General features: G+C 48.8%; 1 protein-coding gene across 1 annotated transcript in view; it reads right to left on the bottom strand.

Annotated features, from left to right (window-relative positions):
• Positions 1 to 22,674, bottom strand: part of pitpnc1a (phosphatidylinositol transfer protein cytoplasmic 1a) — a 55,941-nt gene that overhangs the window by 24,780 nt on the left and 8,487 nt on the right. The window lies entirely within an intron of this gene.

The raw sequence follows: 22,674 nt of genomic DNA, 5'->3' as shown, positions 1-22,674 counted from the left end.
TGCTCCAGACGCCTACATTTTCCCAAACAGAGGGAATGAAACTCAGGTCGGAGGCGAGGACGACCGACTCGGAGGCACCCAGCTCTGACTTCCAGTGGAACGCAGCATTTATTGAACCTTGCTGCAGATTTAAAATAGTTGTAGACCACAGGAATGCTCAACAAGCAATATACAATAACAACGTAACACAGTAGCATAGTGATAAAACAGTGCTACAGGTATCACATTTAAAAAAAAAAGGGGTAAATATAAATGAAAATCATTTTAAAGTGAAGTTATCAAGTTAAAAATACAAAACACAGACTTTGAAGTGGGACACCGTCGATGGACATCGCGTCGTGACAGTTGTTCACATGGAAGCACGGCGGGATGAACTGGGATCAGTGTCACTGCAGTGTTGTCGCGACGCCCGGCAACAGTTGCCACGGCAACGTGAAACGAGCGGGCGCGAGCGGCCGTGCCGGCGTGGCAGCAGAGGCTTCTGTCCCCGGCCCCGGGTCCCGGGCGGCGGTGGGCGACCCGCTGACCCCGTTGGCACACAGCCGAGCCTCCCCCGCCAACTGTTTTCCGCTCCTTCATTGAAAGTCACATGAGCGAGGTGAGGGGGGGTGTGGGGGGGCCGAGAATTCCGATGGCGGCGGGGTCGGTATTACGGGCCGAGGTCGGAACTGATACGGCCCCGGGATCGACTTATTCCATCCTGGAACACAGAGCTCCGACCAGGAATACAATGCTTTAAACCGTGGGGTCGCGACCCCCCCGTGAGGTCACTCCATATGCGCATGGGGACATTTCTAACATTATACATGAGACAGACTGCGTATTAGTGTTTGATCGATATATTTAAAATAGAAAATGTAGCTCAACAGGTTTTAAATACCATAATTTCTAAAGAATCCATGTGGAGCTCCCTCCATGCCCCGCCATTCAGCAACACCTCGAACGCTCAAATCCAGTTTCCCAATCTGAAACCGGGAGCGCATGCACACGGACGCGTGACGTCTCCTTTCAAAGTGAAGCGAGTACGATACTCATTCATTACATTACATTGCATTTAGCAGACGCTTTTATCCAAAGCGACTTAGAATCATTCAAACACCGACGGACGCAGCCATCAGGAGCAATTAGGGGTTAAGTGTCTTGCTCAAGGACACTACAGCATGCTAGCAGGAGGAGCCTGGGATCTAACCAGCAACCTTTAGATTACTAGACGACCACCTCCTGAGCTACCGTCCCCATCGGCCTCGATCCGTGAATTACAGCGCGTAAAATGAGCTTGTGCTGGCTCCAAAATAATAATAATAATAAGAATGATCACGACTAGAAAAGGGAGAAACATTTCTGGGGCCCAGTGACCTGGGTCATGAGCCAGACAAAAGGTGGAAAGGTGTAGCTTCCCTGCTTTAAGGTGATGGAAAAACAACAATCCCAATATAGGGATCACTATTGTGTGTGTGTGTGTGCGCGCGAGTGTCGGGGGGCGAGGGGTGTCGAAATGCGATCGCAGAGCGGGGCGCGGTGGAAAACGGGCTCTGCTGGTAAACACAGCGGGAATTCCTGCCTCCCCGGTGCCAAGTCTTTCCGTGGCCCCTGCTCCACCAGAGCGGAGAATTAGGAGAGATAAAGATAGTGCGTCCCCAGCTGGAATTAGGAGGGCGCTGGCATTCCGCGTGAGCAGCTGCCGGAGCGGGCGCAGGGTCGCCGGTGGCCGGACCCGATAGGGGGGAACATGAGACGCGGGCCCTCGTTCGGGACGGCCTTGAAGACGTCGAATCCTGGATTTTCAAAAACCTTTGAAAATGTCCAACGGGAATAAAACAGAACTCGTTCCATTTTGCCCTGATCTCGGTTCATCTCTCGCACCACCTCCTGGCCCGGATGGGCTGGCACCCCCCTGCATCCCTGGCGCCCTGTGCCCCCCGTTCCACTGACGGGTCGCAGGTCCCCTGACCGGGTGCTCCTCGCTTCCCCGGCCAGCGCCGGTGGAGGTGACGGGGCCACGGTGCCCTTTTTCTCTCCGCCGCTGCCCCAGAGTCGTGGGATACTCCGCCCTTCCCACGTCAGGTCCGCCCCTTGATCCAGACCTAAAATCGTACCCCTCTTCTCTCGCACCTCTTTCGATCTGTCCGTGCTGTTTTAACTCACGTGCCGTACAGCACTTTGGTGAACTCTGGTTGTTTTATAAACACTGACTTGACTCCATGCAAACAAACAGCCAGAAGAGCAAGTCACTGCACCAGCAGCTGGGAACAAGCAGTAATTAACTACTGTGTCTTGTTCAATAATTCAGTCATCTCAGTGGTTTCTACAAGGCTGTGATTTATGAGGGTGAGCGAGGCAGGCAGAGAGCGGGAGAGAGAGAGGGAGCTGGGGGTGGGGGGCCAGGCAGAGTGATTGGGGGAGCTGGTGCCTTTGAAACAGAGGTGAAGTCAGCGGCAATATTTCGAGAGTCCCCCCCCCCCCCCCCCCGCTCGCTGGAAACGCGCTGGGGGGGCGGATCTCTGAAAAGAGGTCCTCACGCTGTGCCGGCGTTGAATGTCGTGACACCGCGCTCGCCTCGGCCTGGACGGGCCGCGCCTGGAAACCCTCCATGATCAACAAGAGGCTCTTTTATTTGCTGTCTTTGTTGGAAAGCCTGCGAGGGGGGTTGAGGGTAGAAGTGGCCCCATGGCCTCAGTATCGAGGGGCTGTAAATACTGTTTTGCCCTCTCTCTCTCTTTCTCTCTCACCCTCGCCCTCTCTATCTCTGTCTCTCTCTCTCTCTCTTGCCCTCTCTCTCTCTCTCTCTCTCGCCCTCGCCCTCTCTCTCTTTCTCCAGGCAACAGGCAGACAAAGACGACAGCAACGGGACCAGGTGCGTGGTGTGAATAGGAAGAATGGACGTCTGGCGGAGCGGTGGAGGCAGGGGGGATGAGGGGCTCAGGTGCTATGACGCTGCGTGTAAAGTAACAAGGTAAAAATACTTTGATACTGTACCCTAATTTTTTTTACTTTTTACATTTTGTACTTCAATCATTGGGAGTATCTGCACTTCACTTGGGTTATTACCCACCTTTTACTTTCACATTTAGCCCCCAAAAAAATACACTTTTATTGCAATGCCTTTCCCCGGAACAACTTTGTTACCCACTACAAAATAAAATGGGTAAAAAATAAAGTGGTAAATGGTGAATGTGGCTGTCACCAGGTTGATGCTCCGGTCGAGGCTCATATCAGCAGAGTGTAAACAGGGCCGGTGTGCATGCGTGTTTCCGGAGTCTCAGGTAAGAGATGGGTTTGCGCCCCCTTATCTCAAGTGGGTAAACAGTGTTTTAGTGGCATGCCAAAGGCCGGAGATAATATCCCCTGCATTCAGAGGAAAAAGCATCGACTCCTTTCAGGAGGCTGACCCCTCGCTGGAAGAAGGCCGGACCGCCACAGGTATTTCACCCGCTCCCAGTTTACCTTAAAGGAGTTACTCCGGTCCTATCCCTCTTTCCCTCTCTGTCCCGCCCTTCTTGTCCCGTTCTCTCTTTCCTTAACCCCTCATTCTGCTTTCTCTGTCATTTCAACTCTCCTTTTCTCGCGACTCCAACCCTTACTTTTGGTTCCGCTTCTGGAACTCTGCTATTCCCCTCAACCCCAGAGTCACGCTGCGCGACAAGTCACGACAAGGTTCATTTCCACAGAACGGGGACCATCCATGCGATTTTGCTCGACTTCCAGGAGTCCGGAGCTCCATAAGGTGGGCCAATGGAGCGCGGCGCCGGGGGCCCCGCTCCGAGAGCCTCAACAAGAACCAGCGGGTCAGCGGCTCCGTCCAGATAGAATGTGTTAAGTAAGGGAACCCAGGGCAGTGAGATGGGCAGGTTCACAAATTGAACAGAATGCAATGGAAATTTACACATAAAAACAATATCAGACCAATCATACACACAGATGACAAAGTGCTGACGTCTGGGACCTTCCTGATCAAGTTTCTGCTGTTGTGACATGACTTACCGAAAATAAAAGAACCGTAAAGGTAAAAAAATAAAATAAGAAAATAAAAAAATAGTCTCTCTCTCTCTCTCTCTGTGTCTTTCTCTCTCTCTCTCTCTCTCTCTCTCTCTCTCTCTCTCTCTCTCTCTCTCTCCGTCCCTTCCTCTCACTCCCAACACAACAGCAGGCGTCGGTGGGGGGCTGTGAGCATTGTGCCGAGGCCAACGCTCTTGCTGGCGAGTGGGTAAGATAGGAAGACCGACAGAACACAAGCCCACGCAAGCGCCGACACACACATGCAAAACACACACACACACGCACACACACACACACGCACACACACACAAATGGCCACATGGACAGATACACACGACAATGCTCTGGACAATGCTGGAGTGTAATTAAAATTCTAGTGGAGCCCGGGTAATTACTGCTCTGCACACTCTGTGTCCTTGACGACAGGATAAATGACCGTTCTAATGGAGATGACATGCTTGCGTGTTCCTCCGTCCATCTGTGGCTGCGTTCAACATATGTAGCATCACCATTCTATCAAAACAAAGGAGGTCAGTATTACCGGGTATCAGCCTGGACGAGCCTTGACTAAAAAGTGGAGATATTACCGCTTCAAACGGGTTCATCCGACGGTCACGGGTGACAGTCACAGGTTATGGTTTGCATATATAACCTATAGAGCGGCCGCGCTGACGCCGCCAGGTGCCAGTGTGGTGTGTCGGTCAAGTCAAGTCAAGTCAATGCGCTTCAGATCCAGTTCATTTCTACTTCAGCCCTTCATCAAAGTGGAGTCTCAAGGGGCTTTACAAGCTTCACATTTCACATAGAAATAAAGCCCCCCCCAAGTCTGAAACTCCATCTGGGCAAGGAAAAACTCTCAGAATAACCACAAGGGGAAAAGTAGTTGTAGAGAACTATATAACACAAATTATACAAAACAACTAAAAAGGGCCATAAAGGAAGAAGGAACAGCTCATCAGACGCCGTCGTGGTCATATTACCGTACATACATGACATCACTGAACGAATTCAGAGAGCAATAACTGAACACCACCAGATCAGTCACTGGTCCATCCCACACCAAAGGGACTGCATCTGAGAAGAAATGTGATGTCACACATGACATTCCATGGTCCTCCTCCAACAAGGCGAGGCCTGAAGACCTTGTGGCGTCAAATACAAGCAAAATCAAAAGGAATGTGGGAAGAAGAAGAAGAAGAAGAAGAAGAAAACACTTGCAAGTGCGCTTGAAGTCACTGCGGCCCGATGCCTGCTCTTTACATTCTTTGTCAGGAAAGGCGGACCCCGCCACCAACGATGGAAACACCATGTAGAGGAACACATGCAGAACGCAAATACATTGAATGGCTGTTATACTATTATAGTATATAAAGTGCACGTTTAAAAATAAAAAGTATCAAATACAAGATTTTCTAAACAAAACTATCTTCAGGATTACCACTTTAATGTATGTGTCAAATTGTATGTGACAAATCTCTTCTACAATCTTGAATATTTATAAGACAAGGAAAGTTATTTGGAAGCCTTGAGCCTTTTCAAGTTGTTGAGCCACCAAGCTAAAAAAATCCTCAAATAGCTGCAGCGTGCCTTGGTGCGGCGCTGCCCTGCCTCGGCGTACAGTGAGAAAAGTGATGAACAAACGCAGCAACCAGAACAGTGCTGAATATCATACATCATATCATTAGCTGAACCATCATAAAGAGCAAGGGAGCGAGAGAGAGAGAGAGAGAGAAAGAGTCCACAAGCACACATCAGTGAGTTGAAAAGGTTGTGACGGTCCCAGAGGATTCAATATTGAGAGGAAAGAAATATCTTGAAAGACTTGACTCTTCAACGTGCCACCAGCTGGGCGACTCTGTTTATGTTCATGCATTTGTGTGTGTGTGTGGGGGGGGGGGTGTTTGTGTGTGTGGGTGTGTGTGTGTATAAAAACAAATCTCATGTATCGGGACAGTGGTGAGTGTTGGTGTCCGGTGCACCGCCGTCTAGAGGAGAAAAAACGTACAGGCCCACCACTGTGTGGACACACCCTGGCGCCCATCAACCACTGTCCCAGCTATGGGCAAATAGCCCCACTGCCTTGTAGTAAGTCTGTTATGACAGGCTTTTCCGTCACACCCCGACAGAAATGCGCCGAGGGTGTGCAATAGGCGGGCCTTAAAGACAAAGGACCTGGCAGCCTCCTGTGGCCAAGATGGCGGGCCGGTTGTCCTGGGACCACCCTTGGCACCGGGACTTACCTTGGTGGTGAAGACAGTGCTCCTGGATATGGCACTATAAAACCCTCCTTACGCAGGTCTCCACTTCTGACCACATTGAACAATACCTGCACCTTACACATGGTTTAAGTTCAAGTTCAAGTTAAGTCTGACGGCGATGGGGCAGGTACGAATGGACGGGATATCCTAGTCAGAACCCTGCATGGCAGAGGCACAGGACATATGGTGGCAAACAACTGGGACTGAGTCGGAGCTGTTTTCAGCAGACCCCGGTGCAACTGAGCAGCCCTATTTACTTGCCCCAGTTGGACTCAACTGGAAAAGTGACAGCGCATATCAGGTTATTTCACTACTGTGGTCACAATAAGACACAGTACAACCTTAAAGTAGGTTGTAAAGAAGTAGGACTGGCCATCAAGAAAACCCTTCTACCAAGTCTCACAGAAACACCTTTTGGCATTAGTGAAAGACTAATGACCCTCTGGCAATGAAATGTTATACCACTCTTCTTAGTGCCTATGTCCCAACTTTGCCATCTAAGAATTAGGCCAAGGAATGATTGAATCAGGCACTGGATGAAGCTCTTTGCAGGATCCCTAAGAGTGACAAGATTCTCTTACTTAGGGACTTCAAGGTTCGGGTGGGACAACAGGATATGGAGTGGAGTACTCGGTAAGCATGATATTGGCAAGATGGCTGCAAATTGCATGAGACTACTTCCTCTTTGCTCTGAGCATAACCTTGCCATAACCAATACCAGCAGAAGGCAAAATATAAGACCTTGTGGATGCACCCTGGCTCTAAACATTGCCACATCATTGACTTCCTCATTGTGAGACGTAGTGACATCAAGTATGTGCCATGAAAAATGCAGAGTGCTGGACCGACCATCGTATGATTGTTGCCAAGCTCCATATGAAAGTGCTCTTGCCACTGCAAAAGCCCAACAAAAAGAGGCTATATTGCAACCACCGGGGAACCATAGAAGGGTTAGAGTTATAAGTGAGTTTTCACGCTTCCTAGCTGAGAAACTAAGGGAGCTAGAACCTTGTCTGAGCTCAGAAAACACTATAGAACAACAGTGGACCTATATAAACTCTGCGCTTTACGAGACAGCAGCCCAAGCCATCAACCATAAGAGCAGGAACCACCAAGACTGGTTTGATGACAACTCAGACACTATACACAGCTCACTTAAGGAAATGCACAAAGCACACCGGGCAACTTGAGACAATCCTTCATCCGCTAACACCAGACAGCACCGGCAGCCAGCTCGGAGTGCAAAGTGCAAAAGGCAATATGGGCCGATAAAAATCACATGCATATTTTTTTACAATGCTGTCGAAACCATCTACGGGCCAATAAATTGCTGCATCGCTCCCCTGAGATTAGCAGATAGTCAAACACTTCTGAAGGATCAGAATGGCATCCTGCCGAGGTGGGCTGAACATTTTGACATCCTGTTTAATCAGGACTCTGAGGTTGACCCCATCTTACTGGATAAACTGCCTTAACTTCCTCCTTCCAGGAGGTTCTATCGGCTGTCAGTTTCCTTAACAGCAACAAGTCCCCTAGTGCTGACAATATGACGTCTGAGCTACTGAAGGGGAGAGGGTACATGTGTATGCGCACCCTCTACCAGTACATCGCCAACGCCTGGACTGATAAGAACATCCCGAGGCAATGGAGAGATGCAAACATTGTTGTCATTTATAAAAATATGGGTGACAAGACGATCCGCAGTAATAGAAGAGGCAAATCTGTCCTTTCTGTTGCTGGCAAGGTCCTGGCTAAGGTGTTGCTTCAGAGACTCATCAGCAACATCATCGAGTCAGTGCTGCCTGAATCGCAGTGTGGATTTAGGAGGAACAGGAGCAAGATCTACATGATCTTCACAACCCAGTAGCTCTAGGAAAAGTGCTGGGAGCAACATCAGGACCTGTTGATGGCCTTTGTCGAGCTCTCCAAAGCATTCAACCCTGTGCAAAGAGAGCTCTTATTGGATGTCCTCCTCGGGTTTGGCTGTCCCAACAAATTTGCTAACATCCTCTGCCAGTTCCACGATGGGATGACTGCTAGGGTGACCACAGCAGGACAAGAGTTGGAGCCCTCCCTTGTACGCAGAGGGGTAAGGCAAGGGGTGTGCTAGTGCCAGTACTCTTCAATATCTCAATCCTGTGTGTCGCCAAGCTTCTCCACAATGACATTGAAGACAGTAGTGATGTGGCAGTGCACGTCAGACTAGATGGCAACCTCTTTGACATCAGGAGGCTCCACACAACCACACAACTCTACAAAGCACAAGTCCTGGAACTGCAGTATGCAGACGACTATGCTCTTGTGGCCATACTCTGGAGGATCTTCAGACCGTCCTTGCTGTGTCAGTGAGAGCGTACAGCAGAATGAGGCTGTCAACACCTCCAAGACAGATATGGTCTGCCAATGGTACATCAGCGTCCCACTCACTCTCCCTGCATTCACTGTTGCTGATGAACTGCTGTCAGTAGTGCCATCTTTCAAATATCTGGGGAGCATTCTCTCTGATGATAGCAGCCTTAACAATAACATCCAGAGCGGCATTAAACAGGGCTCGGCTGCTTTTGGGGAGACTTTGGCGCTGAGTCTTTCAGAACAAGAACCTTCATCCCTCCACAAAGGTCACTGTATACCAAGCGGTCTGTTCATCACCCTTCGTTATAGCTGTGAAGCTTGGGTAACTTACAGCCATCAAATCAAGTCCTTAGAGCGCTTCCAAATAAGCTGCTTCCAGCGCACCCTTGAATTACCTGGCGTGAGCGTGTGCCTCAAATTGAAATACTCGAAAAACCAACTGCAGAAGTATTGGGGTCATGATCACCCAGCGCCAGCTGCAGTGGCTTGGGCATGTGATAAGGATGCCACCACGTCGGGTACCCCGAAGAGCGTTATTTGGCCAGCTACATCATGGTTGACGCTCAGTTGGAGGGCCAAAGAGGCGTTATAAGGATCAGATGAAGAATGTTTTGATGAAGTACATGATCAGACCCGAGAACCTGGAGGATGTTGCTGGTGATCGTACCACTTGGCGACAGATGTGTAGTGATGGGGTGTGTATGCTGTAGATGGAGAGGACAGCCAGAAGACAGCAGAAGAGAGCCAGCAGCAATACAACCATGGGTGCCACATTGACTACCACCACCACCACATATAAATGCTCCACCTGCAGTAGAGCTTGTGGGTCCAGGATAGAACGGTTCAGCCATCAAAGATCTCGCTGTTAAAGGTGTGGCCGTCATCATCGGATTTCAATTGACAGCCGTAGAAGTAGAAGTATAGAAGTATAAGTGTATGAGTGTATGAGTGTGTGTGTGTGTGTGTGTGTGTGTGTATGTGTTTGTGCATGTGTTTTTGTGGTCTTTTTTTGGTGCAGTAACATTTTGCAAGGTGCCCTTACTGTGGGAGCCTGTTATTAAGTAAGCTGGGTGTCGCTCATACTGACACCGACACACACACGCTCACACGCACACACCATAGACGCACACAAACAACTTTAAAACTGCTGTTTCAGCGATACAAAACTGTAATTTGTGGCACAATGCCGGATTTATGTTTTTTTGTGTGTGTCTGTGTGTGTGCATGTGCTTGTGTGCAGCTGACACATCTGTGCTGATGCAGCAGATTGTGTAGGTGTTGCGCCTGCAGCAATGTGATGGATTACAGGACATCCAACATGAGAGGGAGCAGCCCTGAAACGTTGTATTTAGACCCCCGGATCACGGTACCTGGGGGCCGATTTTATTTTATTTATCCCATTTTAACACTGCGCATTATGGAATTGCCTAATAATATGCTTGTTAAAAACAGACACACAATCATAAAAAATATATCTTTGTTCTATTCTAATTTATTCTGTTTCAGGATGAAAACATAAAACAGAATCCACAAAAAATGAAAAAGAAAACCAAGAGGATAAGATATGTTACAGAGCGCTTCAAACAACACCAAAGCTTATTTTTCTTTCATTTTCACTTCAGGCCTCACCGGTTTGATGCCAAAAGTCTTTATGTCTGCTGCCAAAAAGTATCTCCTAATTATCTCACATCGCTGCGGAGGAGCTGGAGCCAAACACGACAAATTCCTCCTTTACTCATGAAAGGAGAAGCAGAAAGGTTGAAACAGAGGCTGATAGATCTGAGTATCTATCCCCTTCAAGGTGAAAGAAAAAAGAAAAAACGAAGCAAGGCCCAAATAAAGTGAGTTTGTTACTGTACTTCAGTACATTCTTCCAGCATCTTTAACTACATCGGTATTTTCCGTTTTGGAGACTCTCGACATTCACCTCATTACATTCCGATGCATGCGTGCTCGTGGCTTGTGTCCGGGTGGGGCAGTATGGCAGGCCTAGCACTTGCGCAGGGGCGCGGGTAGGCACAGGGGCCTCGCCACTGGGCGGGCGGTTCTGGCAGGGTGTCTTTGAGCCGCGGGGCCTGTGGTCCCTGCGTGGGTGCTGCTCTGTGGGGTTCTCAGCTTCATTCTCATTGGTGGGGGGGATAGTCCTTTGTGGCCACGGTGCATTGTGCTCAGAGTGTCCTTGCGGTCGTGGGGTGTCTGTACAGCTGCGGGGCTTGTGAAAAGGCTGTGAGGCCTTCTCTACTGCTTGGAGGCGCCACGGTATCATTCTGACCTTATACACCAAAACTAATTGTAACCGATCCCTTGTAGTCACGGGCGGACACGTCACACACTCATGCACACACACACTGTCAGCATCTGTTTCGACACTCGCCTGAACACCCCCTTGATTACGTCCTTCTCCTTTCCTCTCCTTTATTGCTATAACTATCACAGGATGAGGCCACGTACCGTAATTTCTGTACCACCTTCGTAGACCTAATTATCTTTTGTCAAATACATGTTGAACGAGCTAACCCGTGGCGATTCTCCCCCTCCTGGAGAATGATTAGTTGTTTATTGATCAGAAGATGGCCGGATGATCGTCCTCCAAAGAAGCTGATTTGGTGGCGGTCATGTCGATTAGAAATGCTCTTCTCATCCCGCAGGGTCGTCCAACTGAGAGAGTTATTGCAAGCGGTTCTTGATGGATAATCAAGAGGCCTTGCAGGTGGAGGAGTTGAACTCCACTTGCAGATTAACTCTGTCTGGGAGGCGATGGCACAGCCTGCGCTGTATGCCCAGCATGCTGACAGCACAGGCAAGCACAACTCAACAAAATAAAACAAACAGAATGAAAAAACTATTAGCACATTCATCAGCGGGTACGCACAAACTTTTACTTCAGTGGAACTGTCAATGTGGTACTTTCACATTCACTAGCCATTTTTGGCGGAGGTATTTGTACTTTTATGTCTGAGTACTTCCCCCGCTACTACATAAGCCACTACAAACAGGGCACACGGTGGAGGTCCCACTGTGCGACCGACGCTGTGGCTGTCATGAGTTATTAAAGCCGCCGCCACGTTGGCGGACGTCTGCACCGTCACCTCGCTCTCCCTCACCTCGCCGCCTCTCCGCTCCGTCTTCCCACAATGCATCACTCCCCGGCTCCGGGGAAGGTTTCGATGTGGGGAATCGCTGCACGCTGCTTTTCTTTTGGCCTGGCGGCACGATATCCACACACATTAGTAGATGATGGTAGAGTGGGGAGGGAGGGAGGGAGGGACAGACAGACAGACAGACAACTCACGCAGCAGACACACACACATAGATAGATAGATGGATAGATGATCTCTCCCCTCTTCCCCTCTCCTCCTTTCTCCCTTCATCCACTCCCTCACATCTCCACCTCTCTACTTCTCCTCTCTTTACCTCTCCTGTCCTCCCCTCTTCTCCTCTCTTCCTCTCCTTTCCCCTCTCCACCTCTCTCCCCTGTTCCAATCTCCTCCCACCACCTCTCTCCATCGCTCCCCTCTTCTCCTCCCTTTTACCTCCCTCCTCTTCTCCTCTTCTCCCGCCGCCTCACTCTCCTCCCCACCCGTCTCTCCCCTCTTCTCCTCTCTACACCTCTCCATTCTTCTCATCTCCTCTCTTCCCTCATCCTCTCTTCACCTCCTCTCTGAAATAGTGTTTGATGCATCACACTGTCAGCCATGTCTCCTGATGTAAGAGATGTGGAGAGCCCCCCTGGACTCATCCCTCTCTCTCTCTCTCTCTCTCTCTTGCTCTCTCTCTCTCTCTCTCTCTTTCTCCCTCTCTCTCTATCTCTTTCTCCCTCTCTCTCTCTCTCTCTATCTCTTTCTCCCTCTCTCTCTCTCTCTATCTCTTTCTCCCTCTCTCCTTCTCCCTCTCTCTCGCTCTATCTCTCTAAGGAGAGGCTCTAGCTGTGAAACATGTTGCACAGTGAGAGGGTTGTTATCATGGTATCGGTCCTTAGATAATGCATCAGCCTTATTGTTTTATTTCACTTTTCTTGACTCTCTCTCTCTCTCTCGCTCTCTCTCACTCGGGTGGACTTGACAGGGCTGACTCCGTTCTGTCAGTCAGTGCTGCAGTCATTTCAGGTTTTTAAGGTCCACCGTGACACCATGACTGCTGTTTGGGGAGCCTTTGTTTGGGAGCCCACTGCCGGACTCCGGCCTCCTTTCCTCCTCCAGCCTGCGCTCCACCTTGCACAGGGCTGGGTGCGTCAGGCTGGGTCATCTGCTGAAGGCGTCCGCGGAGCAGCTGATGGAGACAACTGGCATCAGGTCCTCCAGACTGCTGCACAGGTTGCTGGAAGTCCGTGCTTCACTGCCAGTGGCCCATAGGGCTTTTATGGAGAACCGTACTCTGTCTGACGAATGGGACGGTGAGGGGGAGTTTGTGTGTCCTTCGCTGACGGTCTCTCCAGCTGTGCAGGGGGAGGAGGTGTTTGAGGCAGTGGGCAAGAAAGCCGCCGGGGACAATCGAGCCGGCGGGGACACCTCGACGCTACACCTGCGTCGAGGTGTCACACCTACGCTCTCTGGTAGGGGTGCAGCTGTCAGGTTGGACCCAATTCTTTGGCCCAGGCGCATCCCCTGCTGGCTGCTGGCGTTCTCTGTACAAGCCCCCCGTCGACAAACGGGTGGGCGACCCCCAGTGGAGGATCATGCAGGGGGCGGTGGCCACAAACAGGTATCTGGCACATCTGGATCCCAAACTGACTGGCAAATTGGGCACCCTCAGGAGTGTATGGGATGTTGGGGAGGTTCTGTGCTCTGTCCAGGATGATTCCCTCATTATTAACCTGTGATTTTCCTGTGGTAGCTGTGATCTTCTCTCTCTCTGTCTCTCTCTCTCTCTCCGTGCAGGCGGGTCACGGGCACTTGAGAACGCTGTCTTTTGTCGATCCATTCAATGAAGGAACAAACCCTTGAGTGAAAGCAACCTCGCCTTCACACGAACCGCCGTCCGTGTCTATTTGGTGGTTTTCGTGATCCTGTGATCTCGAGAGGATGGGGGGGGGGGATTTTCCCACAATCCTTTGGGGGAGGAAAACATTTTGAGGATGAGTGTTGTTTGGCAGACTGACAGACATCTGCACTCTCTGCCCTCATCACGATGAGGAGTGGGATAATGGGATTTGTTTTCGTGTTATTCTGCGACAGGTGGCAGATGAGCTGGATCTGACACAGATAGAAACTGGGACTAAAGACGAAGAGAATCAGGAGAGAGAGAGAGAGAGAGAGAGAGAGAGAGAGAGAGAGAGAGAGAGAGAGAGACAGGAAAAGGGAGTGTGTGAAAGAGAGAAAGAGGAAATTAAGCCACACAAAACAAATGAAAGCGGCACCAATGATGAGCTGAAATGATATGACTAAAAGAGCAGAACACGCATGTATAAACGCACAAGGATGTTTCCAAAAGGCCCGTTTTGTCCTAAATCAGTGTACAAGAAAAAGTAAAATAGCCAATAATATTGGTGATGTTACACGGAAACAACGTAACATCTGTAATCCTACATTCCTATTCATGTGTGCTCGTGGCTTGTGACCGGGTGGGGCATCTCCCTAGCTGCGGTATGGCAGGCCTGGCCTTTGCGCAGGGGCGTGGGTAGGCAGGTAATCTGAGACTTTTATAGAAATCATTTTTTTTCACCTGAGGTTTATGGAAATCATTCTTTATTGGCGTTTAGGCTTTGACATACATCTAACAGTTAAACAAATCAGAATATGAGGTTGTGCCAGTTTCACTTGCCGCACCCCACCCGAGTGGCGTTTCCAGGGGCCCTCCGACACAGAGACACAGGAGATGGGGTTGAAAACAAGCCAGCTTATTGTAGAGAGTGGGCTAGGTGGAACACGTCCGGAGACGGCCAACATGTCAGGACAAGGGCTCCTCTCCTCTGTGTGTGTGGGGGGCTGGGGATTTTACCTGTTTCTCATTACTCTAACCAGCAACAGGCGTATAGCCGCACTGATCCACACTGGCTGCTCAAGGCACACCACCCTTTACACCACGGAGGTCTCTCCGCTCACCCTGGAGACCTACTGCAACACGACGCAAGCCTCAAATGTGACTTTGGATAATTGGATGAAAGATGAGCCAGTGATGTGCAGACGTGCGTCTCATGTACCAGTTGCAGTGGACTGCCTCCTCCTCGTTATTCATTTATTCCTTTTCTCCTCCCTCTATTAGCTCCTTTCCCCATTTCTCGTTCCGTACCTCTCTACCTTTCTCTGCGCCTCCATTGCTGTGCTGTTGCCTTATTCCCAGAGCCTCGTGCGCTGGGGCCAATATGGTCTAATCACCGGGCTCGTGATTCTGCCAATATGATTGATTTTACTGTAAGAACGCACAGCGTGGATCCCAAAAATCTGCAAGCGTGAATGAGTCACAATATATTGATTACGTCAAATGCCTTGGTCTTTAATCCACATGAATTTAATCCACAAATTGAATATTCATTCTCCCGCTCACTGGATTGAAACGTAAGGAGCGTGTTCGGGTACTTGGCCGCGCATGCGTCAACAGAGACGAAACGCTTGAAAAGTTGAACAACAAAACAGAACAACGAATCTTCATTCATTTAAAAGATCAGTTCGTTATGAACTTATCGTTTGTGATTTTTATATCACTACTCGTCCAAGCAATAACCGCAAGGCTCTTATCGCAACGGGAAGAACGGATTTGATGGAAAGATGCCTCAAATTGACAGATACCTCCGCCCGCGTTCGGTGAGGAACACCTTCAGGCAGGTGAGCTTGCGAGCTGCCCAGCGCCGGGGACTCGGGGTCGGGGCCCATTGAGCGCCACGGGGCGGAATTTCCCTTTAAGCCAGAACAAGGAGGCGTCAAGACCACGTCTCTATGTATTCATCCTGTTGGACGACAAACAACTCTGTGAAGTTACATAAGTCTGTTGTCGGGCCGGTCAGAGAAAGCCACTCATTCATGTATGGAGGACGTCTGTTTATCCCCATCCCTCCGTCAGCCGCTGACTCATATGGAGTGCGTGGCTCGCGGGGAGGTAAAAATGTTGGCGCGCACACAGGAGGGGGCGTGGACGTAAAGGGCGTGGACGGGGAGCCCAACCGCATCCTGAGCGTAGGAGGAGCGGAATGCAGACGGATAGGGAGACAAAGATGGAGAGTGGAGGGCAGCAGGGGGGTGACGGAGAGAAGGAGTGGAACGATGGAGTGGTAGAATGACGAGGCGGTGCTGGAGTGTTGGAGAGAGAAATGATGAACGATATCGTCCCGAGAGGAGAAGGGAGTCACAGGGAGTCCGGGCGGGCGGCGGCACAGGGACGCGAGACGTTGGGACTTTCTCTCCCTTCGCCCCGTCCCCGTGAACTACACCTCCAGCACAGAGGGAGGGGTTATTTCCCCCTTATCATCCAGTCTTACTTATTGTGCATTTGAGATAAAGATCCAAAATACCCCTGATAGAAAAGACACTATACCAGTCGATGGCTGCAGTTGTGTGACAAAACAAAAAGCGAAAGACTGGTATTGGAATGACTGTTGGTTGTATTGATCCGAGCATTTGGTAATAACAAAGAGGAACCAAACTCAGGGGGTAATTCATTAAATAGCTATGAATCCAATTTTTTTTAAATTATGCATTAAAAGCAATTTAGAAATGTGAATGATAATAATACTTATCCTCACGCAACTTCAGGTGTTGGTACGACTCGGTCCACAACGTATTCTGCTCCGTTGCCTTAGAATTGACCTTGAGCCGGAGGACTCAACTGGAGAGGCTGAAATCACCGCACGGTTCGATGATTGGAAAACAGGAGACGAGCGCGGAGGGCTTCCACGAGGAGGCACAATCAAGAGTGGAGAACGCATCACGGCTCATCTAACACAGCCCGTAAATCAGGGGTTCCCATCCTTGGGCCTGGGCCCTCTCCTTAGGGCGGCGCCAAGGATCGCTGGGTCCGTGGGCCCTTACCTATCCTCCAAGGACGGGGGTCTGAGTGCCAGGGGGTGGGGTAAGGGTAGGGTAAGGGTGGAGACGCACGCACGCACATACACATGCGCTCACCGACACAACATACACATACGGTATATGGACACAAACGAGCTCCTAGGTTCTCTTCTACACTGTCTCCTAGATCTGTGTCCTAGTCTCCTCGATGGTCTCTTCGGTCCTGCACCGTCCCTTGGCTCCTGGACTCCTAGTTTCCTAGCTCCAGGACTGACTCGTACAATGACTCCCAGCTCCTAGAGGGTGTCTCATTAGTTGCTCCTCGATTGTCCCCGAGCTCCTTCACTGCCTCCTGCCTCCCAGATTGTCTGCTTAACTGTTTTCCAGCTCCTAGACTGTGTCCTGTCCGCGACTGTATCCTAGTTCCTACCCTAACTCGTACTACCTCCGAGATCTTCCCCTAGCTCCCCGACTGTCAGATATGCAGTCTCCTAAACCGTGTCCTAGTTCCTAGATTGTCTCTTACACTGTCTCCTAGAACTGTGTTCAAGTCTCCTGGATTGTCTCTTATATCCTGCACTGTGCCCTAGCTCCTAGACAGTCCGATGGCTCCTATACTGTCTCCTATCTGCCTCCTAGCTCCTCTCCTGACACCTATAATGCCTCCTAGCTCTTACACTGTCTCCGACACTGTATCCTAGATCCTCGAATGTCCCCCAGCAGGTACACACACACACACACACACACACACACACACACACACACACACACACACACACACACACACACACACACACACACACACACACACACACACACACACACACACACACACACACACACACACACACACACACACACAGACACTTTCAACAGGAATCATCTAGTTCTATCCGATTCTTTTCATTTCATTTCACTAAATGAAGGTGAAGCTTTATAACAAAACACCCGTTGAGCACCCTGATGATCACACCTTCCACCGGTTCGATTGATCTAATAAGTGAATTCAGCAGAGGCAGCGATGGTTTGGGATGCAAACCTGCAGCCGTTTGGCCGTTTCAAGGCTCCTGATTGGCCAGCGCTGATTAGATCTAGGGAAACGCGTGGAAGTGACCGTTAGGGCCTGATAGCTACGATGGGAGCACTTCACCAAATGGAAAATCAAGAACATTCACTTCAGCTTCTCGTCTCCACTGTGGAGATGAGAGGAGTGAAGGCCTCACTAAACTTGCATCTAGTCCAAGAACAAATCGTTCATGGGCGTGTATCAGTGGATGTGGGTTCTATCGCTGTGCCGATCGGAAGATATTCAGAATTCAAACCAAATTCTATCAAATCGTCAATAGATTGATTGGCCTCGCATCACCCAGTCATCTCCAGACCAAGGTATTTCCACAAAGAATAAATACAGGGCATAGGACATCTCCGCACTATCGATCAGCGTACTTAAGTATCTGAGTAAAATGAACGAAAAACGAGAACCTTATTCCCTGTTAAAAAGGTAGTTAGCACTGGCCCTGGCACTTGGCCCTTTAGGTCCTAAAGTCCTAAAGGGAGTTCCTCCATAGTAGCAGCAACCACAGCCCCGGTGAAGCTGCAGCAGCAGCTCCACCCAGCCCAGAGCTCTGGCGCCCACGGGTCATCCACTCCATGGGGGTCGATAACACGAGCAGTGACAGGGGCGGCGTCACAGAGGAGCCACGCCCCGACGCCTCGGTGCCCTCTGACGTACGGCGTCCGTTCCGAGAGTCTTGATTTGTTGAAGCGAAATGGCGCGTCATCAAAAGATAAATACTGTCATGAAAGACACCCTGGCGATACCGGATAATGCATGCAGCAAATATTCATTAAAGCTGAACGCTGAAATCCCGAGGGATGTCGTGTGCTGTGACAGATGACACCGTTGTGATTTAGTTGATGTGTTCCACCATTTGTACTTCTCTGGGTGCAGAGAGCAGAACACTGTTGCTAAGGACACGCAAGCAATTAAGGTGCTAACGGAGGCTTGTTTAATTTAGACGATGACATTGAGAGGCTTCGGTTTCAGTTATTGTTATTAAACAGTCCATATCTGACCAGTTTATATTGATATGCAGGGATGAATAAATGGCTTGGAACCACATAGACCACACACACACACACACACACACACACACACACACACATACACATGTTTTGATTGATGCTAGGGTTTCGTTTTGGCCCTTTAATTAGATGGGCGTTGATTAAGGAGCTGCCTAGTTACGTTAGTTAAGTAAAATAATCAGCTGAAGTGTGTTTGTAGGTGTGTCTGTGTGTGTGTGTGTGTTAGCAGCCACGTGAAGCAGCTGCACCCGGTGGGCTGATGCGCTGGTGACCCTGTGGTGACCGGGCCAGTCAGGTAAAAAGAAAAAGAAAAAATCATAAATAAGTAAAAATATAGGTATATACAAGACATTATCTGTCCGGTGGGGCCTCTTTGTGTCATGTATTCAACTTGTTTGAGTAGAAACATACGCTCAGTTGGGTCAATTGTGTGTGTCTATGTGTGTGTGTGTGTTTGTGTGTGTGTGTGTGTGTGTGTGTGTGTGTGTGTGTGTGTGTGTGTGTGTGTGTGTGTGTGTTTGTCTATGTGTGTGTGTGTTCTGCAGCAAATAGTAAGTAATAATTGAAAGACTGTATGTATAGATAGATGGATAGATAGATGGAAAGATAGATAGATAGATTAGATAGATAGATAGATAGATAGATAGATAGATAGATAGATAGATAGATAGATAGATAGATAGATAGATAGATAGATAGATAGATGGATAGATAGATAGATGGATAGATAGATGGATAGATAGATAGATAGATAGATAGATAGATAGATAGATAGATGGATAGATAGATGGATAGATAGATAGATAGATAGATAGATAGATCGATGGATGGATAGATAGATAGATAGGTAGATAGATAGATGGATAGATAGATAGATCAGATCAGACCTCAGCATGGTGGTGGAGGTTGTATTGCCTCAGATCACATGAAGAGAAGCAGCTGCAGATAGAGTGTTAAGTGCCGCACACACACACACACACACATACACACACACACACACACACACAAACACACACACACATACACACACACACACACGCACACGCATACATACGGTACCGTGTGCAGTCCTTCCATGACCTTTGCACGCGGTGCAGCAACACCTCTTTACTTTACATGAACCATGACCTCTGTGTCCAGAATAACTCATGCATCTGAATAGCATCTGTGATCACGCAGGGATATGCTCAGCATCTGTGTTTGTGTGTGTGTGTGTGTGTGTGCACGTGTGTGTGTGTGTGTGTGTGTGTGTGTGTGTGTGTGTGTGTGTGTGTGTGTGTGTGTGTGTGTGTGTGTGTGTGTGTGTGTGTGTGTGTGTGTGTGTGTCTGTGTGTGTGTGTGTGTGTGTGTGTGTGTTCCTCCTATAGATCCCGCAAAGTCAACCCCCCCCCAACAGGCACACAGCTTCTAGATGCTGGAAACATGTTTTGCAGTTCGGTTGGACACCGTCAGGACCTCTACTGAACTTTTGACTTCAGCCTCCCATTTGTTGAATCACTGAGAAAAAAGTAATTGTATTTGTAATTGTACCCCATATCCTCATATTCAGTTCCCATTACATTTTCATGGACATACAGGTGAGCAGACAGCTCTGACCACAGGACAGTATCATTGACCTACTGTACTCTGTGATTTTACATATTTACACCACCTGTATTTTCCATTTTACGTTTCCCCCCCCCCCCGTACATGTACATGTGTTATTATATTTTTCCTGCAGCGTTTGAGTGGCATGATAGTAACCCTGGGTATTTCAAGGTGAGGCTCTACTAAATATATCTTTTACAGAAAAAAGAGGCCATCGGAGACATTGAAATGCAGACATTTCTCCTTCAGTCAACACGGGGGCCAATAAAAGGAATATAATGTTGAAGGACGTGGAAACGCTCCATCTGCGCCGAACCAAAGTCCTCCACGCATCACTGCCTCACAGAGAGACATCCAGTCAGAAAAAAAACAAAAAAACAACCCCCACGAAAACCCCTCTTCCCAGTTCCTGGAGCGCCGCTATGAACAGACAAAAGCAACAGATGCCCGAGGGATCCACGCTGGTGGAGCCACCTGCGCCCGGGCAGCGTCTGGCTGAGTCAGGCCTGTCCCGGGTCCTGTGCCACGCTGGAGCACGGATAGCAGGCATGCATGGTAAAAAAACAAACAACAAAAAATATTTATGGAAATAACAGAGAGAGAGAGAGAGAGAGAGAGAGAGAGAGAGAGAGAGGGGAGGGAGGGAGAGGGATGAGTCCAGGGGGGCTCACCACAGCTCTTACATCAGGAGGCATGGCTGACAGTGTGATGCGCCAAATCCTGTTTCAGAGAGGAGGTGAAGAGGGGAGGGAGGAGAGCGTGCAGGAGGGGGGTAAAGAGGGAATGGAAGGGGTGCAGAGGGGAGAGAAGGAGAGGAGAGAGGCGGAGGGAGAAGAGGAGAACAGGGGAGAGCGAGAAGGAGGTGAAGAGAGGAGAGCAGGAGGGAGGTAAAGACCACCTGCCTAATATTGTGCCGCTCCCCATCATGTCGCCAAAACAGCTGTGAGGTGGAGGCATGGACTCCACCAGACTCTGAAGGTGTCCTGTAGTATCTGGCACCAAGACGTTAGCAGCAGATCCTTTAAGTCCTAGAAGTTGGAGGTGGGGCCCCCATGGATCGAGCTTGTTGTTCCAGCACATCCCACCGATGCTCCATCAGATCAGACCTTAACGCCACCCATCCACATGATGTAGAAGAAAGGTGATTCATCAGACCTACACCTTCTTCCATTGCTCCATGGTCCAGTTCTGATGCTCACATGTCCATTGTAGGAGCTTTCAGGGGTGGACAGGGGTCAGCATGGACACTAAGCGCTCCCATACGCAGCAAACTGCCATGCACTGTGTGTTCTACACCGTTCTATCATAGCAACATTCACTGTTTCAACACTTTGTGCTGCAGAAGTTCTTCTGTGGGATCGAACCAGACGGGTTAGACTTAGGGTTAGACACTCCCCACGTGCATCAATGAGCCTTGGGCCCCGTGACCCTGTTGCCGGTTCACGGGTCGTCCTTCCTTGGAGCACGTTTGGTAGGTAGTAACCACTGCACAGCGGGAACAGCCACAAGACCTGTGCTCTGATGAGATGCTCTGACCCAGTCGTCCAGCATCACAATGTGCTCCTTGTCAAAGTGGCTCAGATCCTTACGCTGCTTCAACACATCAACTTCAACCACTGACTCTTCACTTGCTGCCTCATATAATAATAATATATAACACTATATATATAATAATAATAAATAACACTATATATATAATAATAATATATAACAGTATATATATATAATACTAATTTATTACAGTATATATAAAATAATATATAACAGTGTATATATGTAATAATAATAAATAACACTACAAATATAATAAAAATATATAACAGTATATATAATAATAATATATAACAGTATATATATAATACTAATTTATTACAGTATATATATAAAATAATATATAACAGTATATATATAATAATATTATATCCACCCCTTGACAGGTGCCATTGGAACCAGAAGATCCATGTTATCTACTTCAGCTGTCACTGGTTTTAATGTTGTGGCTGATAACTGTACACTGTATATCGTAAGGCAATGAATTAATTACTATCGTATATAGTATTTTCTCCAGTTTATCGTTATGTCACAACCAGCGGCAGAGCAGCTTCACAGCAACATGTGATGTCATGTGGAGTCACGGCGCTTCACCCTCTCTGCACCTGGGAGCGAATGTAAACAAACATGGAGGAACGGGGCGAGAGAAAAAACTTTTGAAAGTTTGTCGATGAAAAAGGGTGGTGTTTTGTGGCTAAGGGGGGCTTTGATTGGTCGGTGGGGTTGTCAATCAAACTGAGAGTGGGTGTGGGAAGGAGGCCGACCTGGGTGAACTCAACATCTTTTATCAACATTTTTTTAAGAAAGATTAACACTCCCCGCCTCCCATGGGAACTTAAGTCACAATCCCAGACAGAAATATCTACAGTATATATTTTTTTGCCGCTCTCCATTTTGCATCTTAAAAT

The sequence above is a fragment of the Zeus faber genome (assembly GCF_960531495.2).
Source record: "Zeus faber genome assembly, chromosome: 11".
NCBI classification, from domain to species: domain Eukaryota; kingdom Metazoa; phylum Chordata; class Actinopteri; order Zeiformes; family Zeidae; genus Zeus; species Zeus faber.
This window is presented reverse-complemented; position numbering and strand designations above follow the sequence as displayed.